This window comes from Giraffa tippelskirchi, chromosome 9 (genome assembly GCF_054371585.1).
Source record: "Giraffa tippelskirchi isolate mGirTip1 chromosome 9, T2T-mGirTip1v1.2.pri, whole genome shotgun sequence".
NCBI lineage: Eukaryota > Metazoa > Chordata > Mammalia > Artiodactyla > Giraffidae > Giraffa > Giraffa tippelskirchi.
In genome coordinates, this window is record NC_137283.1 from 55063800 (window position 1) to 55089011 (window position 25212).

General features: G+C 40.6%; 1 protein-coding gene, 1 long non-coding RNA gene and 1 pseudogene across 2 annotated transcripts in view; 1 reads left to right on the top strand and 2 right to left on the bottom strand.

Annotated features, from left to right (window-relative positions):
* SYN2 (synapsin II) overlaps positions 1 to 25212 on the bottom strand; it is a 158962-nt gene that overhangs the window by 129135 nt on the left and 4615 nt on the right. The gene's annotated exons all lie outside the window — the stretch shown is intronic.
* Positions 1 to 25212, top strand: part of LOC145520282 (uncharacterized) — a 120841-nt gene that overhangs the window by 31074 nt on the left and 64555 nt on the right. The gene's annotated exons all lie outside the window — the stretch shown is intronic.
* Positions 8303 to 8443, bottom strand: LOC145522145 (5.8S ribosomal RNA; annotated as a pseudogene).

Genomic DNA, 25212 nt, shown 5'->3' on the forward strand with positions numbered 1-25212 from the left:
TTTAGGATGGACTGGTTGGATCTCCTTGCAGTCCAAGGGACTCTCAAGAGTCTTCTCCAACACCACAGTTCAAAAGCATCAATTCATCAGTGCTCAGCTTTCTTCACAGTCCAACTCTCACACCCATATATGACTACTGGAAAAACAATAGCCTTGACTAGACAGACTTTTGTTGGCAAAGTAATGTCTCTGCTTTTCAATATGTTATCTAGGTTGGTCATAACTTTCCTTCCAAGGAGTAAGCATCTTTTAATTTCATGGCTGCAGTCACCATCTGCAGTGATTTTGGAGCCCCCCAAAATAAAGTCTGACACTGTTTCCACTGTTTCCCCATCTATTTCCCATGAAGTGATGGGACCAGATGCCATGATCTTCGTTTTCTGAATGTTGAGCTTTAAGCCAACTTTTTCACTCTCCTCTCTTACTTTCATCAAGAGTCTTTTTAGTTCTACTTCACTTTCTGCCATAAGGGTGGTGTCATCTGCATAGCTGAGGTTATTGATATTTCTCCTGGCAATCTTGATTCCAGCTTGTGCTTCTCTCAGCCCAGTGTTTCTCATGATGTACTCTGCATATAAGTTAAATAAGCAGGGTGACAATATACAGCCTTGACGTACTCCTTTTCCTATTTGGAACCAGTCTGTTGTTCCATGTCCAGTTATAACTGTTGCTTCCTGACCTGCATACAGATTTCTCAAGAGGCAGGTCAGATGGTCTGGTATTTCCACCTCTTTCAGAATTTTACACAGTTTATTGTGATCCACACAGCCAAAGGCTTTGGCATAGTCAATGAAATTAATCATTAGGGAAATGCAAATAAAAAATACAATGAGATACCACTGTACACACACTAAGATGGCTAGAATAAGAATTTTTAGAAGAACAATAACAATGTTGTTGAGGATGTGGGAAAAAATGGAACCATCACACATTACTGGTGGGAATGTAAAACGGAACAGCAGCTTTGGAAAACAGTTCGGCAGTCCCTCAAAAAGTTAAACATAGAGTCATTCCTATTCCACTTCTGGGAATACACATATGAAAAGTGACAACATGTCCATAACAACTCATACACAAATGTGTATAGCGGCATTATCACAATAGCACAGAAGTGGAAACAACCCAAATATCCACTGACTGACCAACGGGTAAATAAAATGTGGTACATCCATACAATGGAATATTACAAAAAGGAACAGAGGAATAAAATTCTATAAAAAGGAACTAAGTACTACTAAGTGCTATTTACTTAGTTCCTTTTTATGTTCATTCTGCAATGTGGATAAACCTTGAAAACATAATGTTAAGTGAAAGAAGCTAGACACAGAAGAAGAAAAGGTCACATCTTGTGTAATTCTAGACATTTACATCGAATGTCTAGAACAGGCAAATTCATAGAGACAAAAAGTAGATAATCAGTTGCCTGGGGCTGGGGGAAGGGAGCAAAGGGAATGGAATGGCTGTTAATGGGTACAGGTCTTTTTCTTTTTGGAGTGATGAAAACTGCAGAATTAGACAGTGGTGACGGTTATACAATCTCATAAGTATACTAAGACCCACGAATTGTACATTTTAGAAAGGTGAATTGTATGGTATGCAAATTATATCTCGGTTGTTTTTAAGTCCCAGCTACATATCATATCAATCTCTTGCTCCCTACTCTGCCTCACACTTGGATGTTATCTAAATTTATCACTGGCCACAGAATAATGTGTTTCATTCCCGAAGTGAGAAAAGTACTAGAATAGCTTATAATTCTTTACTCTCTATATTTTATACAGGCTACTCTTTTGATTAGCCTTTAGTATTGATTGTCCAAAGCTGCTCCTCTGGTTCTAATGCCTAAAGCCTCCTCCCTAAAATTTTTCCATCGAGCTACAAAATTCCTATGACTCTATTAGCACAACCATTCTGCTTTCAGAGTCATGAAATGGAAAAAAAAAAAAAACATGAGTTTTGAAGTCAGACAAAGATTCAAATCTTCACTTACCACTTTCCAGCTATATACAACTTTGGGGAAGTTACTAAACTCTCTGCTCATATGCAAAATGGTGGTAACCCCTCTTTTGGGGTGTAAGCAGTCAGTGAGAAAATGTATGTAAAGGGCCTGCTCCATGTAACTTTTCAGTCACTGTCAGCTCACTCCTTCTCCTGGTTCTGTAAAATGGATGAAGCTGACACCGCCCCCAACTGGGCGGATATGTGTTCCAATCTGAAACCTGTCCTCAACCAGGATAGGATTCATATGAGATTTAGGGACATCTCAAGGTCACAAATGAGAAAAAGGGGCAAGTAGGTGAGATGCCCCTCCTACATGTTTAATCAGAAACCTGACTCCCAATCTAAAGCAATTCATAGGCTTATTATATCAGGCTCTGAGGCCCTCCAAGCAGGGAGACAGGCATCTGACAGGAGAATGACAAGGCATGGTGCTCCAATTACCACAAATGGAATGCATTACAAATAAACATATGTTCCCAGGGACAGAATCAGGAGATCCATTACGGAGAAGAGCTGCGAAGTCTGAGCCACGAGCCTGACTCTATAGTTTTTCACAAAGGAGGTAAAATGACAATCTTGCCACTTCCACCCTTGATGATGAATGTAAATGGTAAGGACACTACTGAGTTTATTACAGTGTGGAAAGTCGCTGCCCACAAGCACAGCCTCCCCCACCCCTACCCTTTCGTTTTACACAAGTATGACACATATATACCCAGTACTCCTAGCCAATTAGGAAGAAATTAATGCAGACCCAGATCAGCAAGGTTGCCTCTAATCAAAGTCACTTCTGAGTATGTGAGCATCACCATTGCCATAGCTACCATGCAAAACCACTGCTGTGTGGATCAGGGATCCTGAGACTAAAGGAGCCCCAGATGAATGAATAGTGCTAATTCAAATGACATCCACACTTCATTAGTCCTCAAATGTTCAAGTCCCTTTACAAAGAGGCCTCGTCACCTGGCTTTCTTCCTTCTTTCTCTTTCCATCATATACAACCTCTACACCAAGAACACAATACTTCTAAAAGAGCAATGTTTTTCCATGCCTTCCTGCCTCATTTCTCTGCCTAAAATGGCTTCTCTCTCCAGTCTCCTAATCCACCTAGTGAAGCTCTACTCTTCCTTTAAATCCAGCTCAGATGCCTCCTCTTAGGTTAATCCTTTCACAACCTACCACCCTGGGCAAAACTCATTATATCTGCCCCACTGCCTTACAGTGGTCAGAGAAGAGCATGAAGGCTTGTAAGTGTGTGTGTGTGTGTGTGTGTGTGTGTGTGTGTATAGATATATATGTATGTAAAGGGTGAAAATTTTGCTCATTTCAGTTTTGCCACTCATAATCTTTCATAAAGTTTTCACAAAGTGATACATTGACTTAATAGATATCATCTAGTCTAGTGGATTTCAAGCATGTACTTTCATATAATCTTCCACCTTAACTAAAATCTCAGGAGGAAGCTCAATATATACACAACAAAAATAAAACTAGAGCTGCTCTGTTTACAATCATATACAGAGGATTCAAAGTATCTTCTGCTTGAGTCTTCCCGCAGTAAGCCCTGAGGATGACCCATGTAACCACCAACCACAATCCAATCTCCTTTCTAATAAATTAGAAAACCTGGATCAAGAGCAGGTGACATTCAAGAGCATACAATTTAGTATTAGGGTCAGTATTAGTATTTAGTACTAGTACTACTAGGTCTCCTGCCTTCCAGCTCTTTCTATTATATGTCATGTCCGTCTTCCTAGTCTTGGGAGGGGAAAAGTTACATGAACAAAACTGGTGAGAGAGAGAAATAAGAGACTTGGCTAGCATTAAAAATTCCATGGGAGCTTCTTCCATCATCCTGCTAGCTGGAGCAGAGGATGTGTCAGTATAATAACTACCCTGAGACAGTCTTAATGACTGGCTGCTAAGAGATTCAGTGGGGAGGCAGAGAGAGTACAAGGCAGGGGAGGTGCCTGGTTGGCAGGCTGCTGTTTATAGGGTCAGCTAAGTCTAAGTCTTAAAAGGGGACTACGTATATGAGGGGACTTCGGGGTCACAGGAAGAGCCCCCTTTATGCACCAAAAACCCGAAAACGCCTCACTGACAAACTGCAGTTTTATGTGATGTGATTGTTTGGATTCAAGCAGATCTAGGTTGGATTCTGGAAGTAATTATGAGCTGCCTGAACTGTGAGTCTGTTTTCTGGCCTGTAACATCAATGCAATAACACTGAGCTCACAGTGTACTCGCGAATTATCTTGATTAAATGAGACAATGTAAGTAAAAGCACCGAGGCAGTATTTGGTATGTGGCATGCCTTCAATAACCAGTACAGTCGGCTCTCTGAACCTGAGATACTGCATTCACAGATTCAACCAACTGGGGCTCAAAAATATTTGGGAAAAAAATTTCAGAAAGCTCCCCCAAAAAGCAAAATTTGAATTTGCCATGCAACAGCTATTTACATTGTACTGGATTTCCCTGGTAGCTCAGACGGCAAAGAATCTGCCTGCAATGCAGGAGACCCAGGTTCAATCCCTGGGTTGGGAAGATCCACTGGAGAACGGCATGGCAACCCACTCCAGTATTCAAGGTATTATAAGTAATCTAGAGATGATTTAAGGTATACAAAAGGATGGGCATAGTTTGTACGGGGGACTTGAGTATTCGTAGATTTGTGGGGGAGGGGTCCTGGAACCAACCCCCTGAGGATGCAGAGGGGGGACGGCAGTCCCTTTCTTCCTTTATGCTAGACTCAGCCCTCTTTGTTCAAGTTTCTTATAATTTAAGAGCCTTTGACATCTAAAATACTACGTGCATGAGTGTTAAGTCACTTCAGTTGTGTCCAACTCTGTGCGACCCTATGGACTGTAGCCTGCCAGGCTCCTTTGTCCATGGGATTCTCCAGGCAAGAACACTGGAGTGAGTTGCCAAGCCCTCCTCCACTATATCTTCCTGACCCAGGAATTGAACCCACGTCTCTTACATCTCTTACACTGTCAGGCAGGTTCTTTACCACTAGCAGCACCTGGGAAACCGCTTAAAATATTACAATACTGAGTTATTATGGACTGAATGTTTGTGTCCTTGCTACGATCCCTATGTTGAAGCCCCAATCCCCAGTGTGATGGTATTTGGAAGTGGGGCATTTGGGGGGTAATTGGGTTTAGATGAACTCATAAGAGTGGAGCCCCTATGACAGAATTGGTGCTCTCATAAGGAGTTAATGAGATCAGAGCTCTCTACCATGTGAAGATAAAGCAAGCAGGTGGCATCGACAAGCCAGGAAGAGGATTTTTGACAGAACTTGATCATGTTGGCAACCTGATCTGGGACTTCTAGCCTCACAACTGTGAGAAATAAATAAGTGCTCATTAGACCAACCTGTGGTATGTACTGCAGCACCTCAAGCTGACCAAGACACAGGAATTGGTGAGGGACTCTGACATACTGCTAACAGCAGTGTAAACTGGTAAACTCTGTAAAACGCTAAACTATTTGGTAGTATCTACTAAAGCTGAACTTGCATATGCCCTATAACCCAGAAGATTACACTCCTGTGTAGGAAACAAGAGCTTACATTTATCAGAAGACATGTAAAGGAATTTCTCATAGCAATACGATTCATGACTTGAATAAATTCATTATTCAGCCTCAAACTGGGAACAACTTACGTGTTCATCAATAGCAGAATGGATAAATAAATTGTGATATATCCATACAATGAAATACAAATGAGCACTGGAAAAGACTGAACTAATGTTCCATACCAGAAAACAGAAAAATCTCAAAAACATAATGTCAAACAAAAGAAGCCAGACAAAAAAGAGTTAGTACTGCCTGATTCTGTTAGAAAGCTCAAAACCAGGCAGAATTAACATATAGGGAAGGAAGCCAAAATAGTGGTTATCTGTTGGGGAGGGAGAAGTAATGACTGAAGGGGTTATAGAGGCTTGAAAGTGAAAGTGTTGGTCGCTCCGTCATGTCTGACTCTTTGTGACCCTGTGTACTGTAACCTGCCAGGCTCCTCTGTCCATGGAATTCTCCAGGCAAGAATACTGGAGTGGGTTACCATTCCCTTCTCCCGGGGATCTTCCTGATCCAGGGATTGAACCCAGGTCTCCCGCACTGCAGGCAGATTATTTTCTGTCTGAGCTGGGACTGGGGCTTATAGAGGCTTAGAGGGTGCTGGTTATGTTGTATATCTTGACTTGGCTCAGACTTTATACTTTGTAAAAACTCACTGAACTATCACTATTCATGAACTTTTATACTTCAGTTTTTAAAAAAGTTTACAGGGGAAACAAACCTCTGGGAGACATAACAGATGAAAGGTCATAATGCCCCAGAGTTCCTTCAGCTTGGGACTACACTCTCTGACATCCTGGTTTGACCCCTTCTTTTCCACTACCATAATCCTTTTAGAAGCCCTCAGTGTCCCACAGATGGACAACCAAAGCATGCACTCAATTGGTCCCCAGCCCTGCACAAGTTCTTCCTCCTCCCCATTTTCTACACCATCACCAGATAAGTGGGCTTCCCAGGTGGCACTTCAGTAAAGAATCTGCCTGCTAATGCAGGAGATGCAAGAGATGAGGGTTTGATCCCTGGGTTGGAAAGATCCCCTGGAGTATGAAATGGCAACTCACTCCAGTATTTTTGCCTGGAAAATCCTATGGACAGAGGAGCCTGGCAGGCTACAGTCCATGGGGCCATAAAGAGTCAGACACGACTGAGCAACTAAGCAGGCATCCCGGGTAAACCTTCCTAAGCACAGCACTGATTGAATTACTCTCCTGTTCCAAAACCTTCACTGCTCTCTACTTACCATGTCTAATCTTTGTATTCAAGGTTCTCCTTGTTGGATCCTAATCTACTAATCCAGAATTGGCTCATGATTCCTCCGCATCTTAACCCACTGCCTCAATCAAATCATTTACTGCCTCTGAACATGGCCACGCTCAGGTTGTTTTATTCTCCTCTCTTGCTATGCTTCATGCTCTAGCAAAAGGACTTGGGCAGAAAGAAACTAACCATTTGGTTAAAAGCATTTGACAAAAAGCTTAACAAAGTCTATTCAGTCCCTAAAGCTACCCAACCCATCCTCCATTCTTCCTCACTATTATATTGGGGGGGGGGCGAATAATACTTTAGAAATGAAGATGAAATCTAGCTCCTGGCAAAAACTGAAAGTAGCTTTATCCCTCTACTCCTTGGTTTCCTACATGATGGTGATGATAACAATGATTTGTTATTCACATAGCACTTTAGAGTTTACAAAGCACTTTTATAACCTACTTTATTTAAATAAAGTTGCACAACAAACCTGGAAAGTAAACATTCTCATCTGCATTTATAGATATGGACACCAAAGTTCAGGTTATCCCTAACGTTACATTCCTGTTCTCATATTCCTGGGATTCTCTGCAATAGATGAGGCTTATTCCTGACGACTACCTACTACTCTTCTCAGCATCTCTTTCACTCCTTCTCCATACCTCCATCACCAATTATCCGTTTTTTATTCCACCTCTACAGAGTGTTGCTCTTGTATTGTGGTTATAATCTCCAATATGTTGCCTGAGACCACCACACTCATCCTCCTATAGGTATTCATAAATTCCTAGAGGCATCCAAGATTAGAAAGTCTTTAAGATCCAAAAAATGAATTTTAAATGGTAAGATGTGAGAATGATATTTAGAGAAGGAGATTATCCCAAGAAATTCATAGTCCTTCAACAATTTTTTTTTTGAGGCCTCATATTGGCCAGGCTTCTAAACGCTGAGGCAAAGAATAAAATATGACTCTTGCCTTGAAGGAGCTCACAGTCCACTGTAGACCCCACAGGTGTCAGGTCTACACAGAGTACTGATTCTAGCTCAGACAATCTGACTCTTAATGCTACAATCACAGAAGTTTTTTGTCAAATTAGAGCAAATCCCCAGCAGACATTCTACCACTGTCATCCATTCCTCTTCATTGACAATGAATGTCCCATTCAAAATCAAACCATCAAGTTAGCAAATCAACCAGTAAAATGCCAAAAATCCCAGAGCAATTGCTTCACATATTCATCAACAAATATCAGGGAAAACATTCAACTCATTTGTACTCATAGAAATATTTGATAAAATATTCAAATAATGCTTATATATCTATTAACACTTAAAAGGATAATACTGCGTGCAGAAAAGTGAGGTGAATATAGTTCATGGACTACAAACTGGAAAAACCTTTTATAGGAAACATAGCAATATCTACCAAAAGCTACATATATCATCATAATCTTTTTTTTTTTTTAAGTAACACTCACAAGGCATAGCCCTATGCCCCCAGGGGCATTCAAAGCATCAGTGATCAATGTGTCCGGCAATCTGCATTAATTCTGGCAACTAGCTGTGTTTTACATTGAGATTTGAGCCAAGAGATCCAATGCTGAGTTGTAGTATCATAATATTCGATCAAATAGTTCATATCCTGAAAAATGAAAATGCCTATGGTATTACTATGTAATAATGCTGAAAAATTAAAAGTCAACACAGTTCTCTAATAGAAACATAACTGAATAATTTATGATACAACAGTGCTTAAAATATATAATTATTAAGACTATGTAACCATATATAAAAATTATAAGTAGAAAAACAAAATATGAAATTACAGCTAAATAACAACCACAATTCTGTAAAAATATGCTTGTATTTAGACAAATATTGGAAGAGAATATAAAAATGTAACAGCTGCTCTATTGCTATGGTGAAATTATGACAGAAACATGTTCTATTTAAAACTTCGCTTAATTATGTTGATATAATAATAAGGCATACTTTATTACACCGATTGTTTAATTGACTACTTTCCCAAATAAACTATAAGCTTTGTGAAGACAGGACAATGTCACTTGTGTTCAGCATTGTAGCACTAGTTCCTTATTTCATGAAAGAATTAATGAGATAAACGGGAAACCTCAAACTAATCCCCAAGAAGGGGTGAAGAAGTGGGTAGTTAAAAACGAAGACAAGGTGGGAAATCCCTGGTGGCCCAGTGGTTTGGGCTTCATGCTTTCACCATGGAGAGCCCAGGAAATCTAAGATCCCAAAAGCACGAGGCCAAAAACAAACAAACAAAAGGCTGGTCTCTATGCCTGTTTTTAAGCTCTAACTATGGGGAAAACCAAATAATCTCACTGAAGAATCTCTGGAAAGTCTCTCTTCCCTCAAGGCCACTGCCCAGACCTTTGCTGTTGAAGGGTCTAGAGAAAGGCACAGGGTTCTGCTAAGTGGACACAGCAGCAGGATGCTTCGGATATTCAGGGAAAAGGCAGAGTCAGAAGGGACAGGAACTCACTGCCCTTGACTCGCAGAACCTTACATATGACTCCAGCTGGAATTGAGGTGAGGAAGAGTGGGTGTAGCTCTGGCTAAGAAATAAATTTCCAGGTACAAAAGGAAAATAAGAAGCTTTAAAGGAATTGAGCTCTGGAGTGAACATTCTCTTTCCTGACAACTTAAAAGCAGTCTGAAATATACCAGAGGCACCAGAAGGAGTCTAAGTCATCAGAGTATTATAAGCATTAACAAAAAACACGTAGGGAAAGAAGACAATCTTTAAGTTATTTTTCAACCAACCTACGCAGCACCTGTCACAGACCATACAGGCTCTTTTCAGCTTAGGCAATCTTTCATCCGTCCTTGGTGCTTTGAGGCAAGAGCATCGTAACTTACTAATGCAGAGCTCAGAAAGTTTAGCTGCGTGGAGAAAGGGACACTGGCAAGGAGAGAAGGGCGCAGAGAAAGAAGAATCTAGATTTTAGATACAGCTCTACTTGTTTCACGTTGTAACTTTAAATAAACCACACTCTCTCTGAGCATGGGTTTCCTAGTCAAAATAGGCAACCATACCAACTTACCTCACAAGGTTAAGGTGACAATTAAATGAGACGATACATGCAAGTTGAAGTATGTAATACATTATAAATTTTTACTTAAACATGTGGCCTTATTACAGAATCACAAGTGCTACAATTTCCTTCCAGGGTGAAAGTTAAGGTCAGTGCATTTTTCAGCCTGATCTGACTGCGTAACTCATTCAGGGGCTACAGGAAAATCAATCTCACCCCTCTTTGCCAAGTCATGACAATTTTTTTCTTTTAAGGAGTAGACTTTCCATGTAAGTGGGTGGCAATAAAGTACGATTCTCGTTTTCCTCCTATCTTAATGCTAAAATTGCACTGTTAGTTACTTAGGGTTACAGAAGATTTTTCTATTTTCCAGCTCCTTCTATGAAAATGCAAAAACCTATAAACATTGATTGTCAATAGCCACTAACAACTCATACTGAACAAAGATTAACTCAGCCTGCTGAAAATGAAAAGCTCAGAAATAAGGAAGCCAACAACAACTTGGCCAGGAATCTCTGGATTTCAAAGAGGTTCCTATCAGCAACCACCATTGTCTTCAACCTCCAAAATGTGTTAGTCGCTCAGTCATGTCCTACTCTTTGTGACCCATGGACTGTAGCCCGCCAGGCTCCTCTGTCCATGGGATTCTCCAGGCAAGAATACTGAAGTGGGTTGCCATGCCCTCCTCCAGGCAATCTTCCCAACCCAGGGATTGAACCCGGGTCTCCTGCATTGCAGGCAGATTCTTTACCATCTGAGCCACCAGGGAAGCCCCAAATTTCCCCCCCGATTTTCATATTTCAGCATCTAAACATCTCTCAGACTATTTTCTTACTGAAAAACAAGACCTCATTCCCAAATTTGTTTTAAAAATATGTTCAGCTCTGGAATGGGTCCTAGACCACAGGAGGCATGGACAAAGAATGAAAGGCATCAGTGGAGAGGGAAGGCACAGAAAAGTTAAAAAACAAAATTAACTGTTTCCACAGTTGTGACTAGCATCAGCAGTCCTGATACTTGGGAAAAAACTGTTTTTTCCCCTAAATTCTTACTCCTAATTAAATAGAAAAATTACTTGTGTGTGTGCTCAGTCACTCAGTCATGTTCAACTGTTTCCACACCCATGGACTGTAATCCACCAGGCTCCTCTGTCCATGGGATTCCCCAGGCAAGAATGCTGGAGTGGGCTGCCGTTTCCTTCTCTAGGGGATCTTCCTGACCCAGGGATCAAACCTATGTCTCCTGTGCCTCCCGCACTGGCAGGTGGATTCTTTACAACTTGGCCACCTGGGAATCCCATGACAATACTTAGAAGGAAATTAAGTGTGGAATTCTTCCTCATTTCCACTCTTAGTCCCACCTGTTGCTACACTTTCACTATGTATATATTTAAATGTGTTGTGGATGTTACTGTTTGAAATCTGACTTCACAACAATCCTATGAAGAAAGTAGAGCAGATTTTATGACTCCAGTTTTAAGGATGAGGAAACTGAGACTCAGAGAATAGCAGCTTGCTATCGCTAAATTAAACCTAGACCTTCTGACTACAAATCTCCAAAGCTGCCCAGCACATCATGGTGCTTCTTGAGGTCTTCTGGCTCCAGCCTCGCCAGAGAAGATAAATACCAGTCCCAACCTTCCTGTAACCATCTTTCATGGCACTGTTCACTGGTTTTTTGTGTGTCAAATATAACAGTTTCTGCAAGAGAACACCAAGGTAGCACTAAAGGGAAATCATTAATCTAAACACTGATGGCAAACAAAGTTTAACAAATGGCTGGAATAACTAATAATATTGTTCACTTAATAGAAGTTTCTAACTAAATTAGTTAACCGGCTAGCTTTATGGCACCTGAAACTCAGTCTAGGAAGCCCATAGAAAAATACACAAGATCCAAAGACAGAGACCTGGGTGGTAGTCCTGAATGTATCACTTCCTTGCTGTTTGATCTTGGGTAACCTTCCCACCTTAATTCCTTCATCAGATCAGGTCAGTTCACGTCAGTCGCTCAGTCGTGTCCGACTCTTTGCAACGCCGTGAACCGCAGCATGTCAGGCCTCCCTGTCCATCACCAACTCCCAGAGTCCACCCAAACCCATGTCCATTGAGTCGGTGATGCCATCCAGCCATCTCATCCTCTGTTGTCCCCTTCTCCTCCTGCCCCCAATCTTTCCCGGCATCAAGGTCTTTTCCAATGAGTCAGCTCTTCGCATCAGGTGGCCAAAAGATTGGAGTTTCAGCTTAAACATCAGTCCTTCCAATTAACACCCTGGACTGATCTCCTTTAGGATGGACTGCTTGGATCTCCTTGCAGTCCAAGGGACTCTCAAGAGTCTTCTCCAACACCACAGTTCAAAAGCATCAATTTATCGCTGCTCAGCTTTATTCACAGTCCAACTCTCACATCCATATATGGCTACTGGAAAAACCATAGCCTTGACTAGACGGACCTTTGTTGGCAAATAATGTCTCTGCTTTTTAATATGCTGTCTAGGTTGGTCATAACTTTCCTTCCAAGGAGTAAGTGTCTTTTAATTTCATGGCTGCAGTCACCATCTGCAGTGATTTTGGAGCCCAGAAAAATAAAGTCAGCCACTGTTTCCATTATTTCCCCATCCATCTGCCATGAAGTGGTGGGACCGGATGCCATGATCTTAGTTTTCTGAATGCTGAGCTTTAAGTCAACTTTTTCACTCTCCTCTTTCACCTTCATCAAGAGGCTCTTTAGTTCTTCTTCACTTTCTGCCATAAGGGTGGTGTCATCTGCATAGCTGAGGTTATTGATATTTCTCCCGGCAATCTTGATTCCAGCTTGTGCTTCTTCCAGCCCAGCGTTTCTCATGATGTACTCTGCATATAAGTTAAATAAGCAGGGTGACAATATACAGCCTTGACGTACTCCTTTTCCTATTTGGGACCAGTCTGTTGTTCCATGTCCAGTTCTAACTGTTGCTTCCTGACCTGCATACAGGTTTCTCAAGAGACAGGTCAGATGGTCTGGTATTCCCATCTCTTTCAGAATTTTCCACAGTTTATTGTGATCCACACAGTCAAAGGCTTTGGCATAGTCAATAAAGCAGAAATAGATGTTTCTCTGGTACTCTCTTGCTTTTTTGATGATCCATCAGATGTTGGCAATTTGATCTCTGATTCCTCTGCCTTTTCTAAAACCAGCTTGAACATCTGGAAGTTCACGGTTCACGTATTGCTGAAGCCTGGCTTGGAGAATTTTGAGCATTACTTTACTAGTGTGTGAGATGAATGCAATTGTGCGGTAGTTTGAGCATTCTTTGGCATTGCCTTTCTTTGGGATTGGAATGAAAACTGACCTTTTCCAGTCCTGTGGCCACTGCTGAGTTTTCCAAATTTGCTGGCATATCGAGTGCAGCACTTTCACAGCATCATCTGTGAGGATTTGAAATAGCTCAACTGCAATTCCATCACCTCTGCTAGCTTTGTTCCTAGTGATGCTTCCTAAGGCCCACTTGACTTCACATTCCAGGATGTCTGGCTCTAGGTGAGTGATCACACCATCATGATTATCTGCGTCGTGAAGAACTTTTTGGTACAATTCTTCTGTGTATTCTTGCCACCTCTTCTTAATATCTTCTGCTTCTGTTAGGTCCCTACCATTTCTGTCCTTTATTGAGCCCATCTTTGCATGAAATGTTCCCTTGGTATCTCTAATTTTCTTGAAAAGATCTCTAGTCTTTCCCATTCTATTGTTTTCCTCTACTTCTTTGCATTGATCACTGAGGAAGGCTTTCTTATCTCTCCTTGCTCTTCTTTGGAACTCTGCATTCAAATGGGTATATCTTTCCTTTTCTCCTTTGCTTTTTGCTTCCCGTCTAGTCACAGCTATTTGTAAGGCCTCCTCAGACAGCCATTTTGCTTTTTTCCATTTCTTTTTCTTGGGGATGGTCTGGATTCCTGTCTCCTGTACAGTGTCACGAACCTCCATCCATAGCTCATCAGGCACTCTGTCTATCAGATCTAGTCCCTTAAATCTATTTGTCACTTCCACTGTATAATCATAAGGGATTTGATTTAGGTTATACTCGAATGGTCTAGTGGTTTTCCCTACTTTCTTCAATTTCAGTCTGAATTTGGCAATAAGGAGTTCATGATCTGAGCCACAGTCAGCTCCTGGTCTTGTTTTTGCTGACTGTATAGAGCTTCTCCACCTTTGGCTGCAAAGAATATAATCAATCTGATTTCGGTGTCGACCATCTGGTGATGTCCATGTGTAGAGTCTTCTCTTGTGTTGTTGGAAGAGGGTGTTTGCTATGACCAGTGCGTTCTCTTGGCAGAACGCCATTAGCCTTTGCCCTGCTTCATTCTGTACTCCAAGGCCAAATTTGTCTGTTACTCCATGTGTTTCTTGACTTCCTACTTTTGCATTCCAGTCCCCTATAATGAGAAGGATATCTTTTTTGGGTGTTAGTTCTAGAAGGTCTTGTAGGTCTTCATAGAACTGTTCAACTTCAGCTTCTTCGGCGTTACTGGTCAGGGCATAGACTTGGATTACCGTGATATTGAATGGTTTGCCTTGGAAACGAACAGAGATCATTCTGTCATTTTTGAGATTGCATCCAAGTACTGCATTTCAGACTCTTTTGTTGCCTATGATGGCTACTCCATTCCTTCTAAGGGATTCCTGCCCACAGTAGTAGATATAATGGTTATCTGAGTTAAATTCACCCATTCCAGTCCATCTTAGTTCACTGAATCCTAGAATGTTGATGTTCACTCTTGTCATCTCCTGTTTGGCCACTTCCAATTTGCCTGATTCATGGACCTAACATTCCAGGTTCCTATGCAATATTGCTCTTTACAGCATCGAATCTTGCTTCTATCACCAGTCACATTCACAACTGGATGTTGTTTTTGCCTTGCCTCCATCACTTCGTTCTTCCTGGAGTTATTTCTCCACTGATCTCCAGTAGCATATTGGGCACGTACTGACCTGGGGAGTTCATCTTTCAGTGTCCTATCTTTTTGCCTTTTCATACTGTTCATGGGGTTCTCAAGGCAAGAATACTGAAGTGGTTTGCCATTCCCTTCTCCAGTGGAACACATTCCTTCATAGGTAAATTAAAATAACATTAATTACTGCCTCACAAATACTACCATGCACGCATGCTAAGTTGCCTCAGTAGTGTCCGACCAGCTCTTTGCAATCCCAAGGATGCTAACCTGCCAGGCTCCTCTGTCCATGGGATTCACCAGGCAAGAATATTGGAGTGGGTAGCCATGCCCTTCTCCAGGGGATCTTCCTGACCCAGGGATCAAACCTGTGTCTCTTACATCTCCTGCACTGACAGGTGAGTTCTTTACCACTAGTGCTGTCTGGGAAGCCCAAAAACTACTGTATTGAGGATTAAATGAGACAATGGATGTGACAGTCCTCAAAGTATAGTTTCTACACTGAGCCATCTCAAAAACAACTTACCCCAAGACTGTTTCAAAACATTAGTAATCAGTGTTTTCTCAACTATGTGCAACAAACTACTCCAACCAAAATGAAGGAATATTCATTTAGGTTTGTCCTATTTTTCAAAATTATTTTTAGTGTCATAGAAACCTGTCTACAAATGATTTTACTTGACTTGAAGACTCCTATAAATACTCGTATGTAAGCTGCTGCCTCAAAGCTGCTATGAAAATCTGCTTGTCATGATGGAACATTTATTGAACATTTCCCAGGTCCTAGTCACATTAAGCATTTTTGAGAGTTTATGTCAATTGATTCTCACAAGAACCCTTTGAAATATACTTTATTTCGTCTTTATAGCTGAAGAAACTGAAGTTCACAGAGAACAAGACATTGCTCAACATAAAACACGTGTCTGTGACATTGAGGAAAAGAAACACCAAGTTGTTCAGTGCCAAGGAGAAATTTGGAACATTGTTATCCAGTGATTACAGAGCATAGTCTCAAGAGTTGAACTACCAGGGTTCAAATCTTGAATTCACCATGAGTTTCCTCATTTGTAAAATTAGGTTAACAATAGTAATCTGTTTTATAACTTAGTAAATGAGTTAATACATCTACTTAGAACACCTTGGGATTTCCCTGGTGGTCCAGAGGTTAAGATTCTGTACTCCCATTGCAGGGGGCACGGGTTCAATGCCTGGTTGGGAAACTAACATCCTGCGTGACCCACAGTGCAATCAGAAATAATAAATAAATAGTAGATGTGCATATGCTGCTGCTGTTTAGTTGATAAGTCATGTCTGACTCTTTGCAACCCCACAGATTGTAGCCTCCTCTGTACATGGGATTTCCCAGGCAAGAATACTGGAGTAGCATGTCATTTCCTTCTCCAGGGGATCTTCCCAACCCAGGGACCGAACCTGCATCTCCTGCACTGGCAGGGGATTCTTTACCACTGAGCCACCTGGGAAGCCCCATATGTACACACACACACATATATAAAGCACCACCTGGGAAGCCCAAATGCTACTGTATGGAGGATTAAATGAGACATGGATGTGACAGTCCTCAAAGTATAGGGTGTCTACAAATAAGCCATCTCAAAAACAACTTTCTGTATAAAAGAACCCCTATCACATTGTATACTCAATACATTAGATATTACTGTCATCATTTCACCCTGCTTATCTAAACCTCCCTTCCTCTTTTCCCTGTCCTGAAACGTGTATGCTGACTAGCCTAAAGTTCCCTTACACACATTTTACGCATTACTGCTGTTGTAATTTTGCCTTCTCTTCCTTTTAACTGTAATGCATCTCTCCTTCCTTATGAATATAAATCTCACTCAGCCTTCAAAGCCTAGCTCAGACCTAGCCCTTCTGTACATATTTCGTGACTTTGCCAGCCCACAGTGATTTCTTCCTTCTCTGAACAACTCTTTATACCATCAAACAATCTAACCTTTAGAAATCAAGTGATTTCTAAAGGACTCTGAAGATAAATGATTTAGCTCAAATCCCTAATTTCTGAAATAGAAAAGGAGACTTCAACAGTTAAACTGCCTATGGTGAAACAAAAAGTAACATGGCAGAGGCGAGATGTGAACCCAGATATTTTAAATGTTTGCAATGATCTTTCCACTATACAATGCTAATTTTGTCTTCCCTGAGATTCTGTACAAGTTCTCAAAAGTGAAAGCACGCATTACATAACTTATCTGATTCCAAGTATTTCACTTATTTTGTAGTCTTCATGGAAACTAACACACTAGAGTTATTAGCTCTTCATTAATTGATCAGCAAATCAATCTTTCATTGCTGTCTTTTAACCCAGGAGTTAAAATGTTAGTAAACATAGGACTCTATAGAACTTAAATTCTCATCATCAGCTATGCCTCAGAATGTGATAGGACTGAAGACGGAATTACATCCATAGGTGTCCCAAGAGGCACATCACAGGGTCCGACAACAGAAGACTCATTCTATATCACTGAAACTTGGAAGTACAAAAGAAAACACAGTTTTAAGCTGTGTTATTATTGATATTAGGGCCCCTCCAAGGATTCAAGTCCACAATAAAGAGAGGGGATTTCCAGTTTACTCCCACAAAGACCAAGCCTCCTTTTGTAGGATTAAATCAGGCTCAAGTTACTTCATAAAGTTGTTAGGTCCCCTAAACAAGAACTAGATACACACAATATCCTGGAAAGGGATTAAAGCTGGGCTTGGGAGGAGTGGAATGGAAGAAAGGTCTTAGACAGAAAGAAAAAAGAAAGATATCTTCATGCCCAGGCTGAGAGAGGAGAAGAGGCAGAGAGCACAATAGCTGTTCTGCAGAAAGGAAGGAAGAGCAAGCATGGGGTGTTCATGCACATCAAAAAAAACGGCGAGCTGGAGAGCTTAATAGCTATTTAATATTTGGCAAGCAACTACTTTTATGAGCCTGTTTGTTCATCATCATGAAGACAAAATGAGACAATGGGTATGAATATGTTGTGCAAACTGTGCAACACAGTGCACACAGCAGGGATCAAGAAATAAATGTGGTTAGCCAACACTTCAACATGTGTATTCCAATGTTCTTCCATCTATCAGGGAGAAAGAAATTCAACCACAAGTCCCCACTATTGAGGAGGAAACATACGCAGTGGGCATTACAGGATCAACCCCTTTTTTGGGGGGGATACCATATGGTAGCAATGCTGTAAGAAAGGGGTACCGAAAGGAGAGTACTTCAAGATGAGCTTTTCATCCAAGAACATGTGAGCCACATACTGACCTATGCCTCCTCTTTCAAAAGTCTGCAAGCATTACCACGTAGAACAAATCATAGAGTCAAAGTCTTTGAAAGAAAAATGCACAAAAACTGTAACATGGAACTAATGTAGTGCTGTAAAGGACCTTAGAGAGTGTTTCAGTGCTCTCATTTGACAGAGTTTAGAGAATCAAACTCCAAAGACGCAAAGTGGTTTAACTAAGAATACACAGTGGCACATGTTTTAAAATAATTTTTTATTTATGTATTTATTGGCTGTGCTGGGTCTTCGTTGGTACCTGGGCTTTTCTCTAGCTGCATTGAGTGGGGGGCTACTCTCCAGCTGCCATGCACAGGATTCTCACTGTGGTGGCTTCTCTCGTTGCTGAGCATAGGACTTCAGTAGTTGTGGTTTTCGGGTTCTAGAGCAGAGGCTCAGTGCTGTGTAGTCACTCAGTCATGTCCAACTCTTTGTGACTCCGAGGACTGTAGCCTGCCAGGCTCCTCTGTCCATGGGAATTCCCAGGCAAAAATACTGGAGTTGGGTGCCATTTCCTTCTCCATCAGGCTCAATAGTGGCACAATTTTAACAAGTAGTGGTACAAACACTTCTAACCACAACATCATTCTTCTGTGTTCCTACAGCATCTTATGCACACTAATTACCATGCTATACTAAAATCCTATTTATATGTCTGTCCTCTCCCCTTCTGGACTGGAAGATCTCAGTGGACAAGGCTTATGCCCAACTTAATCTTATATCCCCACCACCTGGCTTGTGTTTAGACGCTCGAGTGAACTGAACATGTCCCAGTTAACTGTTTTGTAAATTTGAGGGGAAGGTATGAGATTCTGGGAAACTTGCTATTTTGGCCTCCATTCTGAACGTGGGTACAGAAAGACAGTGAACAATCTTAGGCAAACAGGGACACTAAGGAAAAAATGGATCCCTGGGAGCAAGGTCATCCTAATACCACAGTCCTACTAACATTATTATACTGTTGGAGTTTGATGAGTAGGCTCTAAGAGTCTCCTTCAATCATTTTACAATGACCTTTGCTGAAACAACAACAACACAAATAAGATAGTGAAATTATTGGTGGAGATATAGTGCAATATTATGCTCATGTGGTTCTTTCTGAAGCATTCACAACTCCACAATAACTCTTACAAAGAAGCAGACACAACAGAATTTTCACAGAGTAAAAGGGTTAAATTTAAGGAATCTACTGATAGAGAATAGCAAGGAGAGATAAGAAAGCCTTCCTCAGCAATCAGTGCAAAGAAACAGAGGAAAACAATAGAATGGGAAAGACTAGAGATCTCTTCAAGAAAATTAGAGATACCAAAGGAACATTTCATGCAAAGATAGGCTCGATAAAGGACAGAAATGGTATGGACTTAACAGAAGCAGAAGATATTAAGAAGAGGTGGCAAGAATACACAGAAGAACTGTACAAAAAAGATCTTCATGACCCAGATAATCACGATGGTGTGATCACTCACCTAGAGCCAGACATCCTGGAATGTGAAGTCAAGTGGGCCTTAGAAAGCATCACTACGAACAAAGCTAGTGGAGGTGATGAAATTCCAGTTGAGCTATTTCAAATCCTGAAAGATTACACTGTGAAAGTGCTGCACTCGATATGCCAGCAAATTTGGAAAACTCAGCAGTGGCCACAGGACTGGAAAAGGTCAGTTTTTGTTCTAATCCCAAAGAAAGGCAATGCCAAAGAATGCTCAAACTACCGCACAATTGCACTCATCTCACATGCTACTAAAGTAATGCTCAAAATTCTCCAAGCCAGGCTTCAGCAATACGTGAACCGTGAACTTCCAGATGTTCAAGCTGGTTTTAGAAAAGGCAGAGGAACCAGAGATCAAATTGCCAACATCCGATGGATCATCGAAAAAGCAAGAGAGTTCCAGAAAAACATCTATTTCTGCTTTATTGACTATGCCAAAGCCTTTGACTGTGTGGATCACAATAAACTGTGGAAAATTCTGAAAGAGATGGGAATACCAGACCATCTGACCTGTCTCTTGAGAAACCTGTATGCAGGTCAGGAAGCAACAGTTAGAACTGGACATGGAACAACAGACTAGTTCCAAATAGGAAGTGGAGTACATCAAGGCTGTATATTGTCACCCTGCTTATTTAACTTATATGCAGAGTACATCATGAGAAACGCTGGGCTGGAAGAAGCACAAGCTGGAATCAAGATTGCCGGGAGAAATATCAATAACCTCAGATATGCGGATGACACCACCCTTATGGCAGAAAGTGAAGAAGAACTAAAGAGCCTCTTGATGAAGGTGAAAGAGGAGAGTGAAAAAGTTGGCTTAAAGCTCAACGTTCAGAAAACTAAGATCATGGCATCTGGTCCCATCACTTCATGGCAAATAGATGGGGAAACAGTGGAAACAGTGTCAGACTTTATTTTTTTGGGCTCCAAAATCACTGCTGATGGTGATTGCAGTCATGAAATTAAAAGACGCTTACTCCTTGGAAGGAAGGTTATGGCCAACCTAGATAGCATATTTCAAAGCAGAGACATTACTTTGCCAACAAAAGTCCGTCTAGTCAAGGCTATGGTTTTTCCAGTGGTCATGTACGGATGTGAGAGTTGGATGGTGAAGAAAGCTGAGCGCCGCAGAATTGATGCTTTTGAACTGTGGTGTTGGAGAAGACTCTTGAGAGTCCCTTGGACTGCAAGGAGATCCAATCAATCCATCCTAAAAGAGCTCAATCCCGGGTGTTCATTGGAAGAACTGATGTTGAAGCTGAAACTCCAATACTTTGGCCACCTCATGTGAAGAGTTGACTCATTGGAAAAGACCCTAATGCTGGGAAGGATTGGGGGCAGGAGGAGAAGGGGATGACAGAGGATGAGATGGTTGGATGGCATCACCGACTCGATGGGTTTGGGTAGACTCCGGGAGTTGGTGATGGACAGAGAGGCCTGGCGTGCTGCAATTCATGGGGTCGCAAAGAGTCGGACACGACTGAGCCACTGAACTGACTGACTGACTGACTGATAGAGCAAAGAGTCAGAAGATGAGAATTCTGATCTCCATTCTCTCACTAACTTCTTATTTGACCTTGGGCAAACCATTCCATTTCTCTGGGCTTAGAAGAAAGACTTAGATGTTCTAGATCCTAGTTCTCAGTAAACTTCAACAAGCCACTCTGCCTCTTCAGATCCACATTTCCCTCACTTATAAAATAATCTGGATGATATAACAGCTCTAACAACCTAGGATTCTAAGCTATAGGCTACTGTTGCTATGAACAACAAAATTCTATGGAATCAGTATGTTTGTATTAGAAACAGGACATATCAATAAAACATTTGGCAGAGAGAAGCCTCAGACCTCACTTGAGCTTCCCACCCCAAGGTTCAATTCAAATATTTCTCTCAAACTACACACAACCACTGGTCCAGGCTACTTATTGTACTTTGAATTCCCCTATTCTTAATGAAATGCCCAAAGACTGACCAGAGAAGAATGGAAACACGTGCTTCCCAGATCACACATCAAGTGGTCGCATGGTGGTCTCCCTCTTTTCTACCAGTGCACTTTGCTTATGCCATCCACTGTCTGGACTGAGCCAATTTGTCTCTTTTGATTTAAATTCTTTAAAGCTCAGTTCAAATCTCACTATTTCCATTCTAGCCCACATCCATCTCTCCCTCTTTCAAACATCCACAATACAATACACTGGTAGAGATTAAATGATATTTGTAAAGAGCATGGCACCACACACGACATTCAGCAGTGGCTCAAAAAAGGATAGTAGTTGGTGCTTTACCACACCTTTAGCACTAATCACATAACCTTTAATTCAGTGCATCCTAAATTTAATGTGCTTGTGAATCACCTGGAGATCTTATTCAAATGCAAATTACGATTCTGTAGGCGTCAAGTGGGACCTGATAATCTGTAGTTCAAAAAGCACCTGCTTAAGAAGGGTTCTATGCCTATCAGTCTTTAGACAAGTTTATTGCCTAACCATTGTCTATTTGTGCCTTTTAATTAATATTGCTGTGTATTAAAGAATAAGCAAGTCCTAATGCCCGAAGTCGGAGAAGGCAATGGCACCCCACTCCAGTACTCTTGTCTGGAAAATCCCATGGATGGAGGAGCCTGGTAGGCTGCAGTCCATGGGGTCGCGAAGAGTCGGACATGACTGAGCAACTTGACTTTCACTTTTCCCATTCATGCACTGGAGAAGGAAATGGAAACCCACTCCAGTGTTTTTGCCTGGAGAATCCCAGGGATGGTGGAGCCTGGTGGGCTGCCATCTATGGGGTCGCACAGAGTCGGACATGACTGAAGCGACTTAGCAGCAACAGCAGCAGCAATGCCCAAAGTATATTAAAAGTAGAGGTAGTGTGTGTGTGTGTGTGTGTGTGTGTGTGTATATATAATGCATGTGTGTGAGTGTTTGTGTGTTAGTCGCTCAGTTGTGTACGACTCTGCGACTCCAGAGACTATAGCCTGCAAGGCTTCTCCATCTATGTGATTCTCCAGGCAAGAATACTGGAATGGGTTGCCATTTCCTTCTCCAGGCGATCTTCCTGACCCAGGGATCAAATCCATGTCTCTATATCTCCTGCATTGGCAGGCGGGTTCTTTACCATCTGAGCCATCAGGGAAGCCTATATAATGTATAATATATATATTTTAGAAAATTTATGAATTTTTGCCTAGCTAAAACAATCTATGACATTTTGATTCCACTTGTTTTACTTAGTATGAATAGAATGCTAGATTTCTAATTTATAGTCACATAAAACTTTGATATAGTTCTATGTATTTTGGCATCTAGTATTACTGATAAAAATAGAGAAAATTTATTATTTTAGTTATTAGAAAAAAATTCGAGTGAGGCTTGAAACTTCCAATCCGATTCTGAGAATATAAAGAAATACTATGCTGTAAAAAAAAAAAAAAAAAAAAAATCCAGGAAATTAAAAAGTGATACAGTATTATTAACTCAAGTACACATTTTGTTCAAATTACACAAAATTTTATGCTAGTATCCATTATTTGTTGTCATACCCTATTCAAGACTCCATATTGTATTCAATTGCTTTGAGCAACTTCAGTTGCATGCAACAAATTCTGATAAATTCTCTTTTCATTTTTATTCTATTACAAATAGTTTCTAATTTTCCTTGTTATGGCTTAGATATACCCATCATTTAAAAGTAGACATTTAATTTCCAAATACATGGGATTTTGTTTAAAGTATCTTTAATACTAATTTCTCATTTAACTGCTTTCTTCTCTGCAATTACCCTCTGTTTTTTTCAGTCTTTTATTGAGACATTTGATGGCTAAGTTGAAGATCTCTCTTGGTAAATGTCACATTGTGCTTGAAAATATGTGGATTATTTTCAAATATCTTTTGATATTGATTTCTAACATAATTTCATGTGATAAGAGAACAGATGCCATATGATTTTAATATGTTTAGACCATGAAACTTTTGCACCTTGTTTTGTGTCCCTGGATATGTTCCAGTGTCTCCCAGTTTATAGTCTATGGGAACTTACATAGAAATTGTAAGTTCCGACAAATTCTATTGTTGTGTAAAAATTGTATACATCTAATTATGTTGAATTGGTTCATGGTGCTTTTCAGGTCTTCTATATCCTTTTATTTCTCTGTATATTCATTCTATTAATTTTTGAGTGTTTGATACTGAAACTACAACTAAAATCTTAATTTATCTACTTAGAAAAATGATTGTAATACATAGTGGATAACCTTCTGTATTTTCCAAGTCTCCAGTAAATCTGTTATCATGCTTTCATAATTAAAAAAATTAAAAACAACAACAAAGACAAAAGTAGAGGTAGTAAAATGATCCCTTAATAAATTAAAAAGAAAAAAAAAGAAAAGCTACTGTTGATGCCAACTCTATTGATCCAAGGACCATAGTTCTAATAGGAGGGGAAGTTTCTGGAAACTTTTTAAAATGTATTTATCTTGTCTATTTACCCAGACAGAAAGATCTTAGAAGAGAGATACTATATCTCATTTTTCTTAGCATATATACCCTATATATCTTAGCATATATACCCTATACATTATATATATATATATATAATGTACATATAATATTCATTCCAATCCCAAAGAAAGGCAATGCCAAAGAATGCTCAAACTACCGCACAATTGCACTCATCTCACACGCTAGTAAGGGAATGCTCAAAATTCTCCAAGCCAGGCTTCAGCAATATGTGAACCGTGAACTTCCAGATGTTCAAGCTGGTTTTAGAAAAGGCAGAGGAACCAGAGATAAAATTGCCAACATCCGATGGATCATCGAAAAAGCAAGAGAGTTCCAGAAAAACATCTATTTCTGCTTTATTGACTATGCCAAAGCCTTTGACTGTGTGGATCACAATAAACTGTGGAAAATTCTGAAACAGATGGGAATACCAGACCATCTGACCTGTCTCTTGAGAAATCTGTATGCAGGTCAGGAAGCAACAGTTAGAACTGGACATGGAAAAACAAACTAGTTCCAAATAGGAAGAGGAGTACATCAAGGCTGTATATTGTTACCCTGCTTATTTAACTTATATGCAGAGTACATCATGAGAAACGCTGGGCTGGAAGAAACACAAGCTGGAATCAAGATTGCCGGGAGAAATATCAATAACTTCAGATATGCAGATGACACCACCCTTATGGCAGAAAGTGAAGAAGAACTAAAGAGTCTCTTGATGAAAGTGAAAGAGGAGAGTGAAAAAATTGGCTTAAAGCTCAATGTTCAGAAAACTAAGATCATGGCATCTGGTCCCATCACTTCATGGGAAATAGATGGGGAAACAGTGGAAACAGTGTCAGGCTTTATTTTTTTGGGCTCCAGAATCACTGCTGATGGTGACTGCAGCCATGAAATTAAAAGACGCTTACTCCTTGGAAGGAAGGTTATGGCCAACCTAGATAGCATATTTCAAAGCAGAGACATTACTTTGCCAACAAAAGTCCGTCTAGTCAAGGCTATGGTTTTTCCAGTGGTCATGTATGGATGTGAGAGTTGGACGGTGAAGAAAGCTGAGCGCCGAAGAATTCATTCTTTTGAACTGTGGTGTTGTAG